The sequence below is a fragment of the Periplaneta americana genome, chromosome 17 (assembly GCF_040183065.1).
Source record: "Periplaneta americana isolate PAMFEO1 chromosome 17, P.americana_PAMFEO1_priV1, whole genome shotgun sequence".
In the NCBI taxonomy this organism is placed as follows: Eukaryota; Metazoa; Arthropoda; class Insecta; order Blattodea; family Blattidae; genus Periplaneta; species Periplaneta americana.
Window position 1 is genome coordinate 18,672,304 of NC_091133.1, and position 25,289 is coordinate 18,697,592.

At 36.3% G+C, this 25,289-nt stretch overlaps 1 protein-coding gene and 1 long non-coding RNA gene across 3 annotated transcripts in view; one reads left to right on the forward strand and one right to left on the reverse strand.

Moving 5' to 3' along the window:
- The window catches only part of LOC138692856 (uncharacterized), a 104,640-nt gene extending 80,909 nt beyond the window's left edge, over nt 1-23,731 (forward strand). Inside the window, exons 6-7 of one of the 2 annotated variants that reach the window (XM_069816141.1) lie at nt 17,140-17,286; nt 21,788-23,729. The gene's annotated coding sequence lies outside the window, so the exon portion shown is untranslated. Of the gene's footprint in view, nt 1-17,139; nt 17,287-21,787 lie in introns of both variants that reach the window. The other variant, XM_069816140.1, reaches the window with a different exon arrangement.
- LOC138692857 (uncharacterized) lies at nt 6,543-17,265 on the reverse strand. Its single transcript, XR_011330151.1, has 2 exons — nt 17,128-17,265; nt 6,543-11,146 (listed from the first exon to the last, which is right to left on the reverse strand). It is a non-coding gene; the product is annotated as an uncharacterized lncRNA (long non-coding RNA).
- Nucleotides 23,732-25,289: the final 1,558 nt, after the last annotated feature.

A 25,289-nucleotide genomic window follows, 5' to 3' on the forward strand; every position in this document is an offset into this window, starting at 1 on the left:
ATTTTTCCAAGATAATTTTGAATCAAAAATTGTCCCTAAATATTTCGTTTCAGGTTTGTTTTCTTGAACTGTAGTTTTAGTTTCTTAGTTTTGGGATTTTTTTCTTCAGACTAAATATTTCAAACGTTGTTTTATCAGTATTTATGGTCATCAAATTGTTGTCAGTCCACTTTTCTAATAGGATCAGAGCCTTTTCCATTGAAGTTTTGGATTTGACTATTTGTGGAGAAGATGTCCACTTGACCATGTCGTCTGCAAAAAGAGCTGTCTTTATTTCTGCACTTGAAACAGCTGGGGGGAGATCATTGATGTAGATGTTAAACAAGGTTGTACTCACTACTGCACCTTGTGGGAGGCCCATTTTTATTTGTCGGAATTTGGAAGTACTGTCATTGTATTTTGTAGCACAGAAACGCTGGGAAAGGAAGTGAGTGATCCAGTTTAGCATGTTGTTTTGAATGCCTATTTTTGTGAGTTTTTCAAGTAGTTTATACCTCCATACTGAATCGTATGCTTTTTCAAAATCAATGAAAACTGATAGCGTATCTTGATTTTTGTTGAAAGATTCTTTGACATCTTGGGAGAGCTGAATTGTATTTTCTTTGGTAGATAGGTGTTGTCTGAATCCTGTTTGTGCTGCTGTTAGTATGTTATTACTTTCTAAGAACCAATTTAACCTCGCTGAAATCATACGTTCTGCTGTTGTTGCAATGACACTTGTTAAAGAAATTGGTCTGTAATTATTTATATCATCACCTGTATTGCCTTTTTTTTAGAATAGGGATAATTATTGCTTTTTTCCACTCTGTAGGTACAGTAGAAGTCCATGATATGTTACATAATTTCAGTAGCGCATTTCTTCCCTTTTGTCCAAGGTGTTTCAGAAATTCTGCATGTATTATATCAGATCCAGGAGATTTTTTATCTTTTAACTCATGGATTGCAGAATCTAGTTCTCTTATGGTGAATTCTTTGCGGAATATATCGTTTGTTTGTTCTTGACACTTCTTAAATTTTTTGATCTGCCTTTGCTTCTTTTTAGCTTCAGGATAAAGTTTATGTTGAGAGCTATAATGCTTATTAAAGGCCTCGGCAGTAGAGCTGCTGGAAGTGAACGTTTTCCCATTAAATTTGAGTGGTTCTTTCCTCGTTTCTCTTTGACATGTGATTTTATTTACATATCTGTATATTTTTTTTGCATCTTTTCTATAATCAGCTTTTTCGATAAATTCACTGAATGCATTTTTCTTGGCTACATAGATTTCTTTTTTAAACTTTGCTGCCTTTCTTCGCCATTCTTGTGTATCTATTGGGTTGTTGGACAATTCTGTTTTTTTCCTTGCTATGTCCCTTTCTTTTTTTAACTTTGATAGATCTGCATTCCAAAAGGGTTTATAGTTTTTAATTTGTCCTCTTGGAATCCAATTTTTTGCTGCTTCGAGAATTATGTTTGAGATTGTATTGTTGAGTTTATCTGTACATACTTCGTATTCAATGGAGTATAATTTTTGTTCGGTCTCTTCTGTAAATTTTGCCCAATTAGCTTTTCTAAAATTCCAAGAGTATTTTGGTTTTGGTTTGTTATTATTTTGTTTGTTCTAATGTATTATGGATGCAATAACTGCTCTATGATCTGATCCTAGGTCTTCACTGATTTCACGTGTAGTCTTATCTTGCAAATTTGATGATACTAACAGGAGGTCTGGGTTTGTACACTGACCATTATAATGTAAGTATGTAGGACAATCGTCGTTCCTGTAAATAAGTTCTAAAGTGCTTGAATTTAATAGATCTTCAATAGTTTTGCCACTAGCATTATAATCTTTGTATCCCCATTTAGGTGAATGACCATTAAAATCGCCAATCAAAATCGTTTTTCGGTGTATATTTATTATATCCAGACAAGGGTTGTTATTAGGTGGATTGTATATTCCATATATGGTGTAATGTGAATTTCCTTTCCAGATTTCAATTTGGATAATTTCTACTTTGTCTTCTTGTTGCATTTCCTTTATAACTTTAAATTTTGATAAAATGTTTATTCTAACACCTGCAAGAATTCCACTAGCTACTTGACGTGATTTGGGGAGAATATGTTGTTTTCTAATGCCAGGCATTTGACAATAAAGTCATTTGACCTCTTGCACTCCAATATTTTTCAAAGATATTATCATGACCAGTCAATGAAGCACAGATTTTGAGGTGTTCCGAATCCATTTCTTGGTTTGAGTTGCATTGAGGAGAATATATATATTGAATCCAGAAATTTGAAAGTATTTCAGTTGATCTCTTGATACATTTGCTTCTTGTATAATAAATACATCTATCCCTTTTTCCTCTATGATTGTTTGTAGTTCAGCTTTTTTGCTCTGTGTAAGTCCTCCTGCGTTCCATTGGAGAATTTTAAGGATGTTCTGTAAATGACGTCCTGCAGATGTCCCCGCCCGGAGATCCGAATGGGGGACTATTTTACCTCCGGAAAACTTATCTGAAGCATTTGCCATTAGGTTAATTAGCATAAGTGTAACCGTTTTTTAAGGGGATAGGCTGGTCAATTTTGTAATTTCCACATTTTTACATTTAGAATTGTGAAACTTTCACAGCAGGTACTTCATATTCACACAATACCCACAATATACTAATAAATTGTTATTAACATTTAATAATTGTTGCAAAGAAAGAAAAATAACATTATGAGGATATATTAATTTTTTTAATAACTCTGGAAGTATTCTAGATAAATTCATGAATCTTTTTTTAAAGTGAAGCTGGTATCATGATCTACATTTGTGGGTATTTTTATTTTCCTAGGACGCATTTTACTACTTCAAAATGCTGCCTAAATGAATTATAATAAAAAATGTTGCACAATTATAAACAAATAATTGATTATCATCCTGATATCATTCAGATTACATTCATCATCCCCCCAAATGCAGATAATATAATGATGAACATATGCTAAAAATGTCAGCTCTTTATCTCTAATAGTTTCAGAATTATTCAATAGTGAAGTTCATAAATATAGAAAAATATGATTATTGAGAAAACTGAAGTGTTTTTTTATACAGTAACTGATTCTTTTTTAAACTTACCGATCTTCTGTTGGCCTAAAATCCTCCAGCACTGTATGTGGTACCTTCCTTTTCTGTTTTCTTTTGTTCAACTCTCAGTTTAGCTGATCTGACAATCTGCCTATACTTCTTATATTTTCAGTGGTGCGAGTCATGTACAGCTTAGTTCTTCTTTCGTCTCTTCTCCTAGCTATATCTATGGTGTTTCTACCTGGTGACAGGCCACTTTCTTTCTGTAGTCGTACAACCGTACAGTATAATCCAGAATTATATTCTGCCACTGCCTTTCGAACAGCTAATTCAATTCGGTGTCTATGAAGAAATGTAGTCTTAGGACACTTTGACCAAATTATGTTGTATATCGACTCGTTTGAATTTTGAGTTCTTCCTTCCACACATCTTCCAAGAAGAGATTCATGTGCTAGTCTACTATAGAGAGGAATAACTGCTTTTAGTACATTTTTATTGATTGGTGTATGTATACAGTCACCATGTTTTCCAGGGTTCTCACCCTTTGCAATCACCCTATTGTAAAAACACCAACTTTCTTCACCTGTTGGACACTTTATATGCCGGGGTTCATCATCTGTAGAGGAGCAGTGGTATAATGTAGCATATATATTAGACTTCATAGCCTGCACATTGCCTAGATTTTGGACTATACTACTTCTATAGTAACGCTGTAACATTTCTATAGTTTTGGATTTCAGACTACCTTTTGTCACCCCACCAAGTGTTATACCCATCTTACTACTTTCTTCAATCCAGTACCTAATCTTTTGGCAACACGGTTCACAGTGCAGACATTTATATAGCAGCTGATTTGGCGGGTAAAAAGTCATTGCACACAATTGAGTGTTACATCAAAATTTACAGAAAGAATTAGGGTATCCAGATAAAATACAAAAAAATAATTGTATTTTTCATGAAAATTCATCAAAAATTGACCAGCCTATCCCCTTAAGTGGGCACCAATTTTTTGTTTGTAATGGTGGTTACATCACCCACTCACGTAAACCCCCAGTATGACTGGAGGGCCACACCTGTCGTTGGTTAATGGGTCCATCGGACCTGGCCTGGAGGAGTTTTAGAGTCCACCGACCTTTCTCACAAGCACCACTTGTGGAACATTTCTACGCCGTGGCAGGCCAGCGTAAGAGATGAAATAGCATTTCCTCTATTTCTGATGTTGTGGTTATACCGCCAATACTCAGTCCCCAGAGCCTCATCTGTAAAAGCAGGTTGCACCACGAGCAGGTTGAGGTTGGGTTTTGGATAGGAGAGATTTATGGAATGCACTTCACTGTCCCTTGCAACCTAGTTGTTGCTCTAATTGTTTGGGAATGAAACATCAGATTCACTAATGTTAAAACAGCAATATTAATAACCAGTTATCTCAGAACATACTAGGTATAGAAATGTGTCAATTTTACAGGATGTTTATGCATTCCTTCTGAGTACACTGATTCGTTTTGATGATAAAATATCTAATAGAAAAACAAAATTTTTTACCAACTTCTAAAATTAAAAACAAGAATTAAGGACCGTTTCTGCAAAACTTGCTAACTGAAAAAACTAAATTTTACAGAAGAAAGCAAGTTTTGGAAAAACGATCACACTTTGACACATTACAATGAAGAGAAATAATCAAATTTTACTAAGAAGCCTTTAACATCATGTAGAGGCCTGCCATCAAAATCTCAATTTTGCAGTTAGCAAGTTTTGCAAAAACAGTCCTCAATTAGACATTTTATTTATTCTTAATAAACTATTACAGCAAACTCAATCAAAGGAATTCCATATCATCACACTGTTACCTGTAAAAATTTCATGCAGACAGATCTAATAGATTCTGAAAAAACGGGTCATTTATGTTGAAAAATGTAGTTTTAAGTAAATCATGCTTAAAGTAAAAATTTCTATAAAAATTTACCTATTACAGAAAAAAATGTTTTACAACCCTTCTGGTTGGTGGTCCTTGTGTTCTTCTCTATCCTGCTCACCTAATACTGCCCTCCTTCTCTTGGATCTTGCCTCTTTGGTTGTGTTTGTTACCATTATCTCATTCGCAATGTGTCCAAGTTCTCCATGTTTTTCGAGGTTATATCCTATTTGAATACCTAGATCCTTCAACGCCTGTATTCTTGCAATGTATCCATCATTAAATGTGAGTACAGCATCTAGTATACTAAGTTCCAACGTTGACATACCAACAGACACATTTTTGGAACTCAGTGCCAAACAACATTATTAAATTATTCATTAGTATTATGAGTTCTTCATCAGAATGGGCAAAATTTTGAAACACAGGCTTTATGAAGCATTAATTTTACTATAAAACAAGCCAAACCACAGCCTTCTAAGACAATTACTTCCTGAGATAATAATTTTTTTTTTTTTGTGAAAAGTGGTAAATTTTTTCTCTAAAACACAAATACACTAATATTTTTAAAAAATATGTTTAAAATAGTAAATATTAGAATATTTTAATAAACCGAACACCAAATTAAGCAGAATGAATCATACTTACTTACTGGCTTTTAAGGAACCCGAAGGTTCATTGCCGCCCTCACATAAGCCCGCCATTGGTCCTTATCCTGAGCAAGATTAATCCAGTCTTTATCATCATATCCCTCCTCCCTCAAATCCATTTTAATATCTTCCCATCTACGTCTCGGGCTTCCCAAAGGTCTTTTTCCCTCCGGCCTCCCAACTAACACTCTATATGCATTTCTGGATTTGCCCATATGTGCTACATCCCCTGCCCATCTCAAACGTCTGGATTTAATGTTCCTAATTATGTCAGGTGAAGAATACAATGCGTTAAAATGTTAATTTTTTTTCTCCTTAATTTAATAATTCTGGCCATGGCTTCAACCATTCCCACTTCTAACGTTTTTTTATGACAGTATGGTCTCATTCTGAATCTCATGTAAACACTTCCCATCATGGGAGTGAACTATAGCAACTCTCATGAGAGAACTGTTACTGTGTAAAAGAGGCTTTAATCTATGTAGTGTAAAGTAGGTTCACTTTGTGTTTCTCAATGTACCCTAACTGACAACTCAAGTAGTGTTAGCTACCAGGGATTTCTCAGTTATTTGTTCTATAGACCATTTACCACAGAAATCCCATGGCAGTGGTCTTCTGGAAAATGATAGGTACAATGTAATAGATTTCCATTGATTTGTGCAATAGCCATAAGGATTATTGTGTCAATTATGAAACAATTGTGAAATGACAGCACAGAAAAAGAGAATATTCTGGTAAAACTTAATCCGACATCATCATGGTCCTTATAAATTTTACTCAGACTTGCCTGTATTGGAAAGTCTGTGCTCTAGTTGTTTGGGAATGAAACATCAGATTCATCTCATCTCCTGAAAAGAAGATTCTGAAATGTTGTACCTTTCAGCCATAATAATTCCAAGCTATAGGTGTAACTTGGTGCTTAGTATTTTTGAATAGGGATTGGATTTCTGTAACATGTCATATTTTTATAAGCTTAAGTTAAATTAAACATATTGCCCATTGTGCAACTCAAACCAAGAAATGGATTCGGAACACCTCAGAATCTGTGCTTCAGTGGCTAGTCATGATAATATCTTTGAAAAATATTGGAGTGCAAGAGGTCAAATGACTTTATTGTCAAACTATAACAAACTATTAACATCATGAGCAGGTTTACCTTTTTTGTGAATTGGTACAATGATTGCTTTTTTCCAAGCTGCAGGAACTGAGGTGTTCCGTGATAAATTGAAAATGGATAAAAGTACAGACTTGTTAGAATATTTGTAATATATGTTTTGTATTAGTTCAAGCATTAACATTGAAAAAAATTAAGAATTGAAGTGAATATTTGTAATCACTTGTGGTGCTCCACTACTGTTTTTTAAATATAATGATGCTCATTACCTGTATTGTTATAAAATATATTTTATGGTATGGTAGCATTTAAAATACTTTTCACTGAGCTCCATGGTCACAGACTTTACATGAATTTCTTAATAGAAGGGTAAAAGATATGAGAGAAGAATAGACATCTTAGCTTCCATGTAAAAATAACGTTTCGGAAGAGTTTAACATATTACTTGACTTTTTATACTTCTAAAGCACACATATGTCTTTGTAACTGTGGCATAGTGTCCTTCTCCCTGCCGAGGACATGACAGGATACAGAACATGATGACATAATAAGTAAGCTCTGAACTGTCTCGGGATTTAACAATAGCAAATAAAACGCTAACGAACTTGTACTAATAATGGCTACTTTAATAACATAGAAGTCAATTTTAACAATATAGAAAGCAGTCCTTAATTTGTGTAACAATTAGGCAAGGTATATCATCCTCCACCGACCAAGAGGATAACAACAACTTACTAGTAAAGCTAAACATAAAACAGTTCCTCCTGGCGATGAGGTAAAACCAATAAAAGAACAAGGGTGACTGCACAATAACTAACGTGGCCTAGAAATAAAGATACATAATAGTGAGATAAATAATATCCTGAAATGCCCCTTATATTACTAAACTTGTCTCACGAATGATTACCTGTGGCAGCAAAGACAACTGCTCGAAATGAATCATTTGACGCAATCTCTTATCTCAGGCATTGCAGTCTAATTTTCACATCAATGCAATGTATCATTGTGACAGTATTAAGTTCAGCTATTGCTCAAGAACAGTGAATATGCACCCTCTCAGTACTGATCGATATAAGTGGCGAGAGTAGTGCACAGATAACACTATTTACTAGAATTGTATTAGTGGCACTGCTATTCTCGAAAACGAGAAATAATCTGCCTGTTAACATTACACCGACTGCTACTAAATACTGCAATTCGTGACTCATACTAAAATACAAATTCCTTCTCTGAAACAATAATAAGTGGAGACAGAGGCTGTGATGCAATTTCTTGTTATCAACATTGTATCAACAACATTCACCTTAATCGGCTTAATCACTCGACAGTTCAAATTTTGAATATTGTAAACACATGATTTATTTAAGTTTGAATGCAGGACTATATAGCAATAGATACGAACAGTAGCAGCTGGTGGTCAAAATAATGAGTGTGCTACAATCTCTATATCGGCCTACTGTATACACTTACATGTATTTATCTTAATTTGAGACTCGCCTAGTGACGAATTACCCTAGTGTTAAACGTTAAACCCTCCATCTTGGACATTATACGCTTTTCTATTGACAGTATTGTAAGAACAGTGAGCGATCCTGGGACATAGTGTTCCTTAAAAATCATCTTTCTGGCTCAGCAGTGGTCATTGGTGTTGTACCAAAAATATTTAACAACTTCGTTACTTCACAGAATGGATCCTGTGAATTGTTGGAGGCTATGTATTGTAACAATTGAACAGCTCCATCTATATTTCGGAAGTCGAGTCTTCCATATAGAACCCCAAGTTGTGTCTTTAATAATCTTTTGTTCAGTACAGTATAGCTGTTGACAGCAACTTCAAGTTCGCGTTCAGGAAAATTATGCAAAAAATTTGCTGTTTAACAATTTTGTTGAGTCTAGGTAGCTTAAAGACTGGAAACGATGAGTAGTTTCCTGAATTATATGGTCACATACTTCCTTGGCTTCAATTTTCGGATTCCATTTTCCGTCGCTTGCTGACTGATTCAGGAGGAAACTCAAAAAACTGGTAGATGGCAGCAGCAGTCGGACACTTGATTACCAAATACATTGTACATAGTTCCGAGTTCTTCCACAAACAAGCATTCTTTCGTTATGCTTTACTTTTGCAATCTCCAAGCTGTGTTGTGCTGAAGCTGACTACAGCACTTACCCGCGTAAAAATAGCCAATCAGAGCAGTGAATTCAGCTTCACACATGCGCAATAATTATCTACATTCTCATGTAAGTTCTGAGTAGCACAACGTACCGCCTGAGGCACCAAAGAACGAAGAGCGAAGACTAAACACTCTATAACGCGTCATGAACATAACCATGGGAAATTGTCAAATGGCAGATTACACACTATGGCATTGCAAATACATTATTTAAGCAAAAATTATCATTGTACTGTAGCACATAAGGACGGGCCGCCCCTGGATACGAACTAATTTATTAGCTATCGGAACACATTACATTAATGATATAAATAAACTGAAATATTATAACTATACTTGTTTTTTTGAAAGATGGGACATGACAGGAGCGTTGCGATTGGAAAAACAACTGAATGTCACGTAGCGTGGTAGGCCTGTTGCTCTGGTAACAACGGTTGAGTTGCCAAACTTACCATTCTCACATGGCGAGTGCTTAATAGCTCTCTTGGCGACATTTATTGTGCACACAATGCTAGCATTGGTACATTTCGTGTTTGATTCTCTGTCGCTTTTTGTATTGTTTTCTTACCTTCGCGTCAATTGTCAATGAATGTTTTAACGTCAGTTATCTTAACATCAATTGCTAGCTTCCAACAGCTGGCAGCATGGTAGTCCATATTGGCAACATAGCACTGTAGTTCCAAGCTCGGCCGCTTAACTGTCATATCCCATCTCTCAAAAAAACAAGTATAGAGCCCTGATGTTTGGCAAAATGCCTTTTTTACTGGGTGGAAGTAAATCATTATTTCCATAGATATAAATGTGATTTGGAGTAAATCAAAGTGATAGTCAATTTTTATTTTGCCTTTTTAAAGTGATTCTTGCTAACAGATGCCTTTTTTTTTTTGTCATTTTAAAGCAATATTTCTTGTTTATTTGCAATTTTCTAATTAATTGTAATGGGTATGAAATTTAAGCATTTGAAACAATGACTAACTTTACTAACAATAGTAAATAAAAGTAATTTATTTTGGTGCTTAATCTGCTAATAATCGTGCTTTAATAATGTTGGTCTAATGTGAATAATGATCGACAATCCACATTTACAAATATAATATAGTCATGTCTTCACGATACCCACAATCAGCTTTATAATTTTAAATATTAAGCTCGTTCTCATAGAAGCTGTCACGTAGCATTTCCAATTGTTTGCTTTCATATTTTCAAATCTTACTGTTACAATTTTGTGCTACACGTGTTTATTATTGTAGGAAAAGGAAATTTGAGTGAGGAACAGTCAGTTATTGTCAGGTGACAGAAGGTATAAGATCTGTTAGCAAGAATGCCTAAAATCAGTAAACCATTGAAAAGCAAACTTCTTGCTTACGTTAGTGAATTTGGTGCTCATGTGTTTTCAACTAATGGAACAGTTTTGTTGTGTAAGGTTTGTAAAAAGACAGTTAATCATGGAAAAAAGTCTTTTATAAGTCAACATGTGTCACCTACGAAGTAAATATGCGAGTTATGTTGATATAATTTAAATTTATTGCTAAAATATATTATGCCTTTTTAAAATTCATAATGCCTTTTTCAAAGATTATTGTGCATCTTTTTACGTTTTATTGCCTTTTTTGCCTGCCTATTTTAACTGTTATAAATTCCTAAATATCCGGGCTCTAGTGAAAGTAATAATTGACATTACAAGTGGCTCTGGTATCAATATATTAATTTTATTGTTATATTGGTACCAAGTGCAGGAGAGCATGTGATTATATGTGCTGATACAACATTCGTGCTAATAACGCTTTGAAGTGGAATGTACATGCCCTCCCTCTTGCTCCGCACAGTCCCTGCAGTGCCTACATACAGATGTCAACAAACGACAGTGCGCTCACTGGACAGCGATGAAGAAATTTCAAACAACCAATACGAATTAAGTCAGCATATAATCAAACACAGTCAGACTTATAACTTGCACTGTCAAGCATTACTTGCGGACCACACCAGCCACTGAATAATATCCACGAGTCCAAGGAAGAGTCACCAAGGCAGCTCCAGCAGACTGAAAACCCGTGTAACACAGGCGAAACTATAGTGCTGTACAGCTACACATCTCGTCGACTCGGTGGACAAACAACCACCACTGTTGTCAGACACCAAATTCTTGGCTGCACATCTCAGATCACTCTCCCATGATGCACCACCACTCCAGTCGAATGCTGCCCGACAGTCACTTCCAATGGATGATGTCCGAAAAACAGGAGTAGGGATTTTAACTGACAAATTTGAAAAAGCACCCATAGTAGAAAAATCACACAAGACACTGGCTATCCAACATGCAAAATTCGCGGGTACTCGTGTAAAGGGGGTTAAGTCAAATTATAAGATATGTAAACTTCTCTCCTTTGGTACTGAACAAAACCCCTTTGTCACAAAATACAGAGCACTGTAACTGCATCTTGGATGGAAGCATGATTTAACAGAAGTAATCATGGAGGGTTCAAATCTTTACTTATCCCATTTTAGCCAATTCATACTTAATCCCCTTTACACAAGCACCCGCGAATTACTACCCTCATTTGAGGTGCCAATTGATATAATCAAAAGCAAAGATGATAAGCCACTAGGACTGCCATCTATGTAAAAGAAAGAAAACGAACAGAAATATATGAAAATGAAATACGAGCGAAATAGAAACAAAGTGGCATTAGAATACATCACATAACATATCATAAATTTAAACTGATGACACTGGTTCCACTTGTTGAATTTAATTTGAAGGACTTCAGTATTCATTAGGAAGTGGTATGTTATTTCACTTAGAGAACTCAATGGTGATTTCATTGTTAATGGCTAATATGAATTATTACTTACTTACTTATGGCTTTTAAGGAACCCGGAGGTTCATTGCCACCCTCACATAAGCCCGCCATCAGTCCCTATCCTGAGCAAGATTAATTCAGTCTCTACCATCATATCCCACCTCCCTCAAATCCATTTTAATATTATCCTCTCATCTATGTCTCAGCCTCCCCAAAGGTCTTTTTCCCTCCGGCCTTCCAATTAACACTCTATATGAATTTCTGAATTCGCCCATACATGCTACATGCCCTGTCCATGTGAAACGTCTGGATTTAACGTTCCTAATTATGTCAGGTGCGTTGTATAAGTTTCTCCATTCTCCTGTAACTTCATCCGTCTTAGCCCAAATGTTTTCCTAAGCACCTTATTCTCAAACACCTTTAACCTCTGCAAATCTAGTACATTACTGTAGATACATTAAGAGAAAACCACAATTTCAAGTCGCACAGAGTTTGTGAGAGTTTCTGGCGTCTTGTCAGCCCACTCGAGTTATTATGTGGCCTCCAGATGTGGAGGGTAGCTGCGAATATATTGAATAAGCAGTCGTGGACAGCCGATAAGGAGTGGTCCTCCAGCTAGGAGTGGGGCGAAGGGCTACAACCCATTACTATAAAAAACAGCTTGTTACGAAACCATACAATAAGCTTCGGAATATGAATTATTACTATTGTAAAATACACACTTTTAACCTTTTTTTTCTGACATTTCTGTAAATGTTGTGTGTGAACATGTGAGCCAAATCCCATTCTGTAACTACATTGCATACCAAGGTTAAAAGAGGACAAAGTTATGCAATGTGTTTACCGCATAAACTTTTTAAACCTGCATCAGAGTATGTAACCTGGAACCTACCAGCATTCTATCAGTTAGGTTGTGGTGCAAACATGGAAGAACGTAGTTACAGCAGCAAGTGTTGTTCTACACATATTCAACTATTATATTAACACAACAGAGAAATGTAAACATTTTAACATAACAGAATACTGGTTTACTAATAGCTGTAGGTAGGTAAAAGGGGGGAAAAAGTATATTTACTTAAAGTTACAAAGACTAATTATAAAATCATTACTGTCAATAATATTACCTACAATCTGATTTACTTCTTCCACCTATCCATTAAGGCAAGTTGTTGTTCTTTCTTTTCTTATAAACCCAATATACTACATTTTCAACACTGCTGGGGGCAGGCATTACATTATCGTCACAGTCAAATCTCATTAGGTATTTAGTAGTATTGCTGATGTCTTCCAGAGCTAACAGAAAAGTTGTTGGGGACTCATTGTTTGCTTTATTTCCCTCGTCCTTTTCTTCTTTTTCAGATGCATCAAATGCTAGATTTCTTTCTAACATTAATTGTTCCATGATTTGAACTTCACATGTTACATATTTTTCATATGACACACTAGCTTCTAATTGATAACATTTGTCTTCTGTCGTGTTAATTCTGTTACACTTTCAATCCCGAGAGATCCACTTCCATCCACAGATAACCACTCTACTTATGAGAACAGTTAGACATTATTGAATCTGTGATTGCTTTCCAAGCCTCTGCAATGAAATGCAGAACATCCAGAACATTTACCTTAATCATGAATCGACTTGTTAGTTGCACACATTGGTTTTCTCACAAGATTCTTGCGGTAATAATGTTTAAATGACATGATTATATTTTGTTCAGTGTAGAGTAATCAGTAATTATGTCCACCGCTATGCAGTAATGATTAGCCTGCCTGACCATGAAACGAGCAGGCCTGGGTTCAAATTTGGTTGGGACAAGTTACCTGGTTGGAGTTTTTCCATGTTTTCCTTCAACCACTTGAAGCAGAATTGCTGAGTAATTTTCGGTGTTGGACCTCGGACTCATTTCGCCTTCATTAGCAAAATTTCATTAATCACATTTAATAGCTACAGGTTGACCAGGAGGACATGGTTCCAGGATTCGCTTGCAGATGGCATCTGTCTGCAGGAGCTGCACATATCCCAGAGATGCCACATGGGTTTCAATCAGCAGACTGCAGTAGACAGAGGGAGTATAGCTCCCTTGGATAGATAGCGCTGTGGCTAATCGCGGAATGAATGTGTCCTTCTGGTTAAGGATGCAGCAGATTCATGCACGTGAATTGTAAACAGATGCTATTGATCTGAAGAGGCTGCAGAGGAACATCACAGGGAGGTGGAGGGGGACTCCTGCTCACATGGACTCCATCAGACCTGAATGCTGTGGCTGAATTGATAGGATGGCACCAAGCAGTGAATCACGTGCTTGTTGTCTGTTGCACCCATTCATCAATGTAGTCTACTGTTATTGAGTAAAAATGTACAATTTTTCTGAAAGGGCTTTCTGATATCAGACCTTCTTGTAGACTACTTTGACAAGTACTTTACTATTTATAAAGACCTCCTCTTGTCTTGTCCTAAGCTTGAAAAGATTGTTTATTTTTTTCGTTTCAATAGCTGAGGCATCCTTACGCTCAATCATCAATATACAGCTTTAGAAATTATTCTTTTTTTACTTTTTAAGAAAATGAGGTAGGAAAATTTCTCTCTTTTGTTGAAGGAAATCACAAAGCATGCATGGACAATGTCATGTATCCAAGCTTAAGAAGCAAGACCTGAAGCGTTTATACATGTCATTGAAACGATTTAAAGCAGTCTTCAAAGAAAGTCTTCTGGTTTTGCTGTGGCCTAACACAGGGTTTAAGCTAGAAAATAAATAATTTTTGCAAAAATCCACAAATGAAAAATTATATTTGTGCAAATTGCGAAATGCTTGTGCAATATTATGAATAATTGTGCAGAAAGATAAAATTAATTAAGTATGCAGAAACAAAAAGTTACGTTAATTTGTTTATTGGAGTTTTATTACTTTCAATCCATCTTATCACAGTCTAGATACACTTATGCAAGTAAATCATTAGACATTCGTATGTTTAGAATCAATTACTGCTGAATTTATATCACATTAAAATACGTTATTTTATGGGCACTCTAAACATTGAAATTCTTTACTGGTAGGCCCTTCAAGATTTATTGTTAGCAGAGTGCTAACTCTTTTTACTGAAAGACTGTTTCTAATTCCAGTTTTGACAAGATTCATGCAACTAAATCCTTGCTCACAATTTTCGGTATGCCATGGAATTATATAAATCAATTAGAAAAAATTGTTCACTTGACTTACATTAATTGCACCAACTCTTTGAAATCAATTCCTGAACATCTATTGCTCAATCCTTTTTTGAATATTACCCATGCCATTAGCATTTCATTTAAATTCAGATAAGTTCAAACACATTTCTGATTTCATTTTCTCCATTACCATCCTCTTTTCTGAAGTCCAATGTGATTGTTGCATTTTTTGCACATAGACATTCAAAGCTTGTTGCGTTTTTAGAAGTAGCAAAATGCGACTGTCACTTAAACCCTGGCCTAACATAATTTTATATTCTCTTGTAAAAATTTCACAGACTGATTTTAAATTTTCCACTTTGACAGTAAACGAACGAAAGAATTGGAAAATTTTTCCTATAACAGTCTGAATGCCAACTGCCAAAATACGAGTATGTACACCAGTTCTGTACAGCATTGTGTATTATACTACTACTCCATTTATATTTGCCCATCCAGTTCTTTTTCATTTCTAAAATAAATTGTTTTTCTTTTTAAATCACCAAAATTGCTGTTTCTATTGTCTCCTGATATTCCTAATATTTTGTCTGAAATGTTACTCATTTCAACAATTTCCATAATGTGCTAAACCAGAATATCTGAAGTCTCTCTGTGTAAATTATATTGGTGAATTCTAATATTTCATTTTTAATATAAAAGTTTGGAGTTTTGCAGTACTTAACAATAACTGGCGACATTTTCTTGTCAATGTGGTGTTGTGTACCTCAATTTTCGATGCCCGTGCGTCCTACTTTAAATGGTTCAAACCTACCCGCGCAAACGACAGTCTCTGTTTTCTCTCTCTAACAAAGCAGGTTGGCTCGCTTTTCGCTCTTATGAGGGAGAAAGCAAAGATCATACGGCGACGAGTAACGTTGGCAGTAGAAATACCCCCAGGCACTGTGAAGTAACTACGTGTGGGTTAACACCTTATTGCACCGAGCCCTTCAATTGTATTCGGTATATATGCTATGCTGGATACAGATATGGGAAATTCCATTTTCAAACTATATTAACTGGGTTACATACCCCAGTCTGAAAAGCAGGCTACGCCACTGCATACTACAACTTATGAATTATTCATAAGCACAATGAAAAAACATTAAACACATTTTATTTAACTAATGATTTGTCATCAGACTTTTTTTTTTTTGTTAAGTTTATTTATACACGCTTTAACATTCACGGTCATCTCGCGTGTTTTAGTACCTGTGGGTATATAAGTAAGCTGCTTTTACTATTCCTGTTTCTATTGTTGTGTTGTAGATAGTTTCTGTGTAGGTAACTGACTCAAATTTTCGATTAATGTTTATGATATTGGTGATTGAGGTGATGATGAATCATGGTATGCAAATTTTCAATCCGGCCTTTGTGACTAAGTGAAACCATGAAAAACACCAGTCAGATTGGTCGGCCATGGGGTTTGAACCTGGGATCTCCTGAATGCGAGTCTCAAATGCTACTACCTGAGCCAACTCATTCGGTAACATCAGACTTGTTCCACAAGTCATCTGATCTTCAGTTCAATGGACGAGCAGCCAACTTTTCTCCCAGCCTTCCAGACTATATCAGACTTACGTATGTAATCACTAACTATCGACCACTGTAACAGAGGCAGTTGTGACAACATTAAATAAGTGAAGCAGAATAATAATATGCGTAATTTCGTTATTCACGACTATTCAAGTCTTTTAAATTCGTTACTTTCGTTACCAATTGCTTAAATAGTTATTTTTAGTTACTTTTGTTAGCAGTAGATGGCCTGTTATTTTTGGACCTACCTGAACACAATGGTATTTTTAAGAATGATGAAAACTCTTATCAAAACTTTCTTTGAAAGAAAAGTAAAATCAGGTCATACGTCAGAGTTTAACAAGTGAAAGAAGCCTGTCCCTGAATGAGAGATCTCCAGGCAAAATTTACCCGTTGCTTGTCGTCGTCTATATTAAAATTCACTTCTATTCATCATCCTTAGCTATCATTTCACCATCGAGGTAATCTTTCAACATATGGCATATAAAGAGCTTCTCTGATAACGTGGCAACAATAGACTACAGAGTACATAAAAAATCTAAGCTACTGTATACACTAACACTAGCAGTTATATCTTCATATGTGCAGTAGGTTTTGGCACTTTTGATTACCAGCAGTTACAATAACTATCTCTTGAATCAGCAACTGTTTCATTTTACATTAAATTTCTGTTCATTACGACGTTAAAAATTCATACCTTCAGCTACAGTCTGTTTCAGAAGATGTTGATCCACTGAAAGAAAGCCATGTACATGGGCAGCTGCTTCCTCATAATCTTCATTTCGAAGAGCAGTCTGCACTCCGCCACTACACAGCTGAAGATCTGAACTCTGACACCCTGCTCTATAGAACACATGTAATTAAAACAATAATGCTTTATAGCATACAGTAATGCAACAGGATATTGTGAAAACCATTAAAAACTACACAATGAAAAATAATCATAAGATTTTACAGTATAGTGAGATAGAAGTCGCATTAAAAACTACACAAAATTTTTTCCTTCCCTTTTTAAATTTTCTTTCTCTTCCAACCATTCCATATTCCAACCTAACCTTGATGGTTACATTTTATTTTAACCACTCAAAGTAATTCAAGAAATAATGAACAAAATGTACATTAAATATTACTGCCAATATATAGAAAACTTCGATCTGTGATTATTACAAAAATAGCCCGTTATCACTATTATTTCAAAATGAAAAAAGATCATTAGCCATAATATCCAACTACTGAAGATAAGAAAGGAAATATGCTGACCTGCATAAATGAAATTTCAAGATGGAGGGAGCACTTTAGCGAAATGTTAAATTGTTCACCCCCAAACAAGTTTATTAAATATCAAGCACAAAACAACGACCAAGATACTGAAGGCCCAGACTTGAGGGATATAAATCTGTTAAAAATTTAAAACAATAAACCTTATGAAAGGAAATTATCATATATTATTATCCCCATTCATAAAAAAGAGAGATGACAACTTTCAGAATTTTTATCATAGACAACTTTCAGAATTTCTATCACTGTGTAACGAAATATATGAGAAAGGCAAATGGCCTCAAGATTTCACGGAGACAGTGATGCTGCCAGTACCAAAGAAAAATAATGCCCAAAAATGTAATGAGTTCAGGACTATCAACTTGATATCGCACTTGGCAAAGATTCTCCTGAGAATACTAAATCGATGTTTATATTCTAAAAGGAACGAAAGTTGAAAGAGGAAAAATTTGGCTTCAGGAAAGGAAAAGGTACGAGAGATGTAACTGGACTGCAATCAGCAAGATATATCTGGAAAAAAAAGTAAAGAAACGTATGTAATATCTGTGGTGGTAGAAAAGGCTTTTAATAAAGTGCACTAGAATAAATTTATGCAAATCGTGATGAAAAGTGGTGTGATTAGGAAAGAGAGGAGGCTATTAAGTGATCCTTATATGAAACAGCGAGTCAAAGTTAGAATAGGTCAAGAAATGTACAGGGAAGTGCAGTAAGGACAAGGAAGCTCTTCATCACCTTCCTGTTTAACATCTACTTGGAGGATTTAGAGAAGAATTATTTTCAGAAGGGGTGATAGTAGGAGGAAGAATAAAGTGCATAAGATTTGCTGACGACATGGCGTTGTTAGTAGAAAAAGAAGATGATAATAAGGAATATGCTAATGGAGCTAAATGAGAGCTGAGAGCAGTATGGGATGAAGTTAACGAAGACCATGTTTACTGGTAGAAAAATAAAGGTGATAAATGTGCGAATTCGAAATGAGTCAGTAACACGTAGACAGCTTCAGATACTTGGTATAGGAACATGAGCTGTTGCCAGGAAGTCAAAAGGAGAATAGCAATGACAAAGGAAGTTTCTAATAGAAAAAGGAGCATTTTCTACGAAACTTTGGAAGAAGAACTATGAGACCAGTGAAGAGTTTTGTGTGGAATGTGACTTGTATGAGACAGCAGACAAAATAAGAAATGAAGCAGTGCTAGAAAGAGTAGGTGAAGAAACAATAATGCTGAAACTGGACAGGAAATTAAAGAGAAATTGGCTACATCACACATGCACGCATGCACAGATATGTAATAAAAGGGTTTTAAAACACTCCACATTCATTGACTTCCAATATACACTATTCTCTCTTTGTCCATAGATCTTTCAGCACTCTCCTACAGATGGGACCTCTCCAGCTCCTTCAGTATTGTCTTCATTTCTTCTCCCTCATCCATATTTAAACTGTTCGATAATCAGCTCTTATCCACCTTTCATACCATAGTCATCCCTTATCCATCCTTTATACATCTAAGAAATTCAAATTTTAAATCACTTATAACTTTAATCTCTCTGAATTCGCAAAAAGAAAATGTATTCTGTTTAAAATCATCACTCATCCTGGCAATATCTAGCCGACGCACTTTAGCACTAACATTCTCTGCCAGAGTTGAAGTAAATGTTACCATCTCAGCAAGTTTCTGGGCATCAGAATGGACGAGTTCGAGACTGCTCCTATGGACGCTCAGATTCTCTGAATTTAATTTTCAGATTCAGTACAAACCAGGAAAAAAACATCAGAACGCAGATGCTCTATCTAGAATTCATAAAGTGCCCTTTGTTACGATCGACAAGATGGAATCTCAATCCGTTCGAAATCTACAATTGCCGAACCGCAATATGCACAATGGTTGAATGACGCAAATCAGTTTAAATTAGATGACAATGGGATTTTGTTTCGAATCCAAAATGACCGTGAACCTTGTTTGGTAGTACCTATACCATTGAGATTGACTATACTAAAAATATATCATGATTCACCAATCGGTGCACACCAAGGTCAAAGGTGGACCTATGACTTATTAAGTCGAAGTTTCTATTGGCTAGATATGAGATCAGACGTGGAAAATTATGTTGCAAATTGCATGTCATGTTGGGAAAGAAAAACAGGAAAACATCCTGTAGCCCTCTTCAGGAGTTCGGTGAAGTGGTGAAACCTTTGAATTAGTTAGCATGAACATCCTTGGTCCATTTCCAAAGACCACTTCCGGAAACGTCTATCTATTGATTTTCATGGTTGCCTTCACGAAGTGGAGTGAAGCTATTCCGATACCTGACCAATCTGCGGAAACTGTAGGTAGGGAATGTGTCACAAAAATAGTTGCTAGTCATGGAACCCCTAAACAAGTATTAACTGATCAAGGCAGAAATTTTGTATCTACATTGTTCAAGGAAGTTTGCAAATTGCTACACATAAAGAAAATACAGACAAATCCGTATCATCCTATGGCGAATGGACTAGTTGAACGCAGTCATCAAACGTTCACGGCAATGATGTTTCACTTTGTGCGTTAAGACCAAAGAGATTGGAATAAGTGGATAGCTATAGTACAGAAGGCGTACAGAATTACACCCCACTCGGTGACCGGGTACTCCCCATTCTTTCTCTTGTATGGCAAGGAAATGCCTCTGCCATTTCCAGTTGATATGAGTCCGAAATTTCCAAGAGAAAATATAGAATCCGACCCTATAGTTGGCCAAGCCAGGAAACTAGAGACGGCCTACAAAGTGGTTAGAGAACGGTTAAAGCAAAGTAAGACAATGCAAGCGAGACAGTACAACATGAGGCGAAATGTGAAACTTCAAACATCTGAGCTAGGAGACAAAGTATTCATACAAAGCACAGTGTTGAAAAAGGAAGTAACGAAGAAATTAGCTAAACCATGGACAAGCCCAGTTGAGATAGTAGAAATACTAAATGAAGTCAATTACCGCATTCGCTACGGAGACGGTAGAACACAAGTAGTTCGTGTAAATAGATTAAAGTTGTGCCGATGTCAGGTTGACGACATTCATCCTACCAAAAATAATACGGAAAGTATGTATACGCACTATTGGGAGAATGATGAAGGACCCCTGGGAATGGAATCGAACAGAGAACCCCAAGGTGAAGGAATAATCAGTGAAATGTCAGGAACGGCGAAAGAAAACGCGTGGGCATCGGAAAATGAGATACCGCTAAGCGAATTAAGAGAAAGAGTATGAAGATTTTGAGTCCGAGGACGAAATCCCTCTCGCCTCGTGGAAAGTGAGATCAGATGATCCTCCCCAGGCACACAATTCTGCTGAACCAGACCATGAGTTCGACTCTCCTCATAATTCATTTAATGCTACCAGTGTGAGTAATGAAACAGCCGAACAGAGGAGCCAACCAACTTCACCTCGCTACGGATTGCGAACTAGAAATATTTACTAACCTATTGGATTACAGATTATCTAATTGTTGTCGCAAAAAAAAGTGATCTAATAAAATATGGGGACGAGAATTATACTCTCTGTTCCCCGGATGTAACAATATTTTCAGCTACTCAGCCGCAATTCTAGCCAGAGTAAACTGAGGAAGCCTGTGTCATCGGATCTGAACGACCTTCGACGTGATATCGTCCATTCCAAGAAAAACCCTAAGTATATTGTATAATGTTAAGTTGGGCATGAAGCTCGCCTGGAGATGCCAAAGTTCAAAATGGGACTTGTAAAATTTACTTCTACTTTTGTAACTTAAAATAACTGTATCATAAATAATTCTGTTCATCGAGTTAACTGTTATGTAATATGTATATAGATTTCGAAACATTTTGAACAATGACATAATATGTTTCTTAGCTTAGGATCAATTTAACATAAGGATATTATTGTCTTGAAGGTTAATATATATGTGTAAATATTCAAATCCAAACGTATCTCAAGTGATGGTTTAAAGAAAAGACAGTTGATGTGAAAATTGAAGTTAGACATTCATAACTAAAACTCTTTCGTGGTTGAGTAAATGATTATCTTAATTTAATCATTGTGCTACTCGAACTTATGTACTGTATGTACTCTAGGCTTCGAGAATGCAAGACGTACTGCCGGACGCCGGTGGTGTAACATGAACAGCAGCGTAAGCAACGGGAGCCACGAAGGATAGGTGACGTCACTGGCCAGCTGGAACACTATCAGCGCCTAGCATGGGATTCAACCGCATGTGTCAGCAGAAGGAGAATATTGTATGTACGAAAAGGGATCCAACACAAAAAACAGAGTTAATACTTGAATGCTTTTAGGATAAACATTTTAGCTTAAGAATGGAGTGAATTACATTGAAAAAATGTGTGTGTGTGTGTGTGTGTGTGTGTGAGGTATGCATGAGAAGAAAAGAATATATATCGGGGCCAGAAAAAATAAAAGTGAATGAGTGTGAGAGAGAGAGAAATAATGTTATCTTAATAATATCCCATATTGTGAAATTTTATTGTAACGAAAAAGAAGTATCCAAAATCTATTATTGTACCTAGAGTTGATAAGTGTTATAGCTGGCGCCATGCAACGAACCGAACCAACACAAAATCATAGAATACAGTATCTCAAAGTTTAACACGGAAAATCCAAAACCAATTAGAATACATTAAATGAACGTTATTAATGATTCCGCTCTGCCTATGTAATTCAGCGACCACCAGATTCATAGTATACATGATGTGCATGTGAAAGCCAATGGCGAAGGAATAAATACCCCTTAAGCCTTTCTGAGCAGAAAGAATCCCTGACACGAGATTAACTCTCTGTAAACTCTCTCTGTTGCTTGTGTGTGTGAATGTATTCCAGAATCTAATCCACAATCACTAGGCCAGACAACAAGTTCAATGAAAAAGCACGTGCCATTGAGGCATCGTCTTTTTGAAATGAAGGGGCATTCAGTGGCGTATACTGGTTAAAGGGTTTGGGCTACCGCTGACCCTATTATTACACAAAATATATCTAACAATTACTTTAATTTTAATTACTATGGTAAAACTAATAATACAAAATTATTACATTATGTTATATTATAAACTTTTTCTTTTGTAATTTCCTTGGGCTACCACCGGTAGCCCGCAAAATACGCCCCTGGGCATTGTTATGCCTCAGGGCATAAGAACGCCCTGTAGCATGATTTCCTGTGGGGTGTCAAATCTGAAACAGTCCAGGAACAGTGTCAGCGGAATACATGGTCTTTAGCAGAAATGTAATACAATTCCAGCTTGTGAAGTAAATAGATGCTTAGCCAGCGTTAAAGAGTTTCGTCGCGCGAGCGGTAAATCACTGCCTACGATAAATGTATTCTTACGCCACGAATTACTGCTGGACTATTCGCAATGGTCCAGTGGAACAAAGCATGCATTTTAATTGGTTAAATTAAATCACGCATTGTTCGATTTCTTTTCTTACGCGTAATCTCATTAAAGCGACTTATCACTGTATTGCAATCAATCGAATTATTTGTAACAGAGGTTTGATTAAGACAACATCTTCAAGCACGAATAATCAAAAGGGGTTAAAGCCTATCTCACCTGTCCGATAGCGTGGGTGGTACCCCATTCGGGAGACCGATAAGAGAACATAAAAAGTGATGGTGAGAGGATACAGTCGGATGGTGACATGGTCGGGCAGGGATCGAGGACCAAGTCGTAATGGCGTCGGCAGAGACAAGAGATATACTATTGTAAGTAACTTGTTATGTATATTTGTATATATTTAATAAATCGAGCATAGTTTCATTCATAACTAATTCAGTCTAGAACCTGAGTTCAGTAATCATGTAGTTTTCCTATGATATCCTGAGAGTCCCAGCTCTTTCAGTAAAATATTTTCTTTTACATTATACGTGTAATGGTGATGTCAGAAATCCTGATAAGCCTAAGTGTGAGCGGCAGTCGAACGCAGTAATCATCCGTTCAGCAAGTCATCCGACCTAAGTTGACGGTCGCATAACAATATCATCTCCATTCCACCAATTCATTCGACGCTGAGTGACCTCGTTATATAACAGACTTATAAGCTGCCGGAAAAAAAAAAGTTCATACATTTTGTGTTTCCACGGTCGAATGTGGAAAGCTGCACTGTGTACTGCATTTTCGGCACTGTCCCCCAGAGCATGGAAAGAAAAAATATATGCACATATAATCAATTAACCGAAGTATAATCAAACTCACATCCCCAACACTTGTGTCCCTTTCCCTACTCCATCTACGCCGTTATCACTAGCTGTGTTAAATTACATTCCAAGCATTCCGAAAAATTTTTAGGCGGCATTTACAAGTCTTTCAGAATTTTCGAAACAATTCCAGGGATCTACATGTAATTCACTGATTAGATCATCCAAGTTTCTTGCAGTATTGTAGGTCTACCGGCATGGCGCGTTCTCAGGTTGCGGATCGAGGAGACGGCCTCCAGATATGGAGGTTAGTTGTGAATATATTGAATAAGCGGACAGCCGATGAGGGGTGGTCCTCCAGCGGGGGGGTTGGGCGAAGGGCTAACAACCCATCACCGTAAAAAGCAGCTTGTTACGAAACCTTCAAATAAGCCTCGGAATGGGACTGATTCTCTGGCACGACCACAGCAAAGGAATAAGGTTTTGAGATTTGGTACTGGCAAGGATAAACGTGATCAAGGATGAAACTCTCATTCAATCCTGAACAGATAGAAAAACTATTTTGGGCAACTACGAAATATACATAGGCAAAGTACAAATGATCAGGACGAAATTGAAATACAAACTGCTGAGCCATTTATACCCGAACTCACACTTTCTGAAGTCGAAATTTCGATAAAAAATCTGAAAAATTATAAGTCTCCAGGTATCGATAAAATTCCAGCAGAATTAATACAAGAGGGTGGAGGCGCATTATGTAACGAAATTTATAAGCTTGTACTTGCTATTTGGGAAAAGGAAATTGTACCAGAACAATGGAAGGAGTCCATAATCGTACCTATCAGGGGGACAAGACTAGCTGTAATAACTTTCGAGGAATATCACTTTTGTTGACGTCGTACAAAATTTTGTCCAATATTCTTTTGAGAAGATTAACTCCATATGTAGATGAAATTATTGGGGATCAGCAGTGTGGTTTTAGGCGTAATAGATCAACTATTGATAAGATAGTTTGTATTCGACAGATAATGGAGAAAAATGGGAGTATAAGGGTACAGTGCATCAGTTGTTCATAGATTTCAAAAAGGCATATGACTCGGTTAAGAGAGAAGTTTTATATGATATTCTTATTGAATTCGGTATTCCCAAGAAACTAGTTCGATTAATTAAAATATGTCTCAGTGAAACGTACAGCAGAGTCCGTATAGGTCAGATTCTGTCAGATGTGTTTCCAATTCACTATGGGCTGAAGCAAGGATATGCACTATCACCTTTACTTTTTAACTTTGCTATAGAGTATGCCAATAGGAAAGTCCAGGATAACAGAGAGGGTTTGGAATTGAACGGATTACATCAGCTGCTTGTCTATGCGGATGACGTGAATATGTTAGGAGAAAATCCACAAACGATTAGGGAAAACACGGGAATTTTAC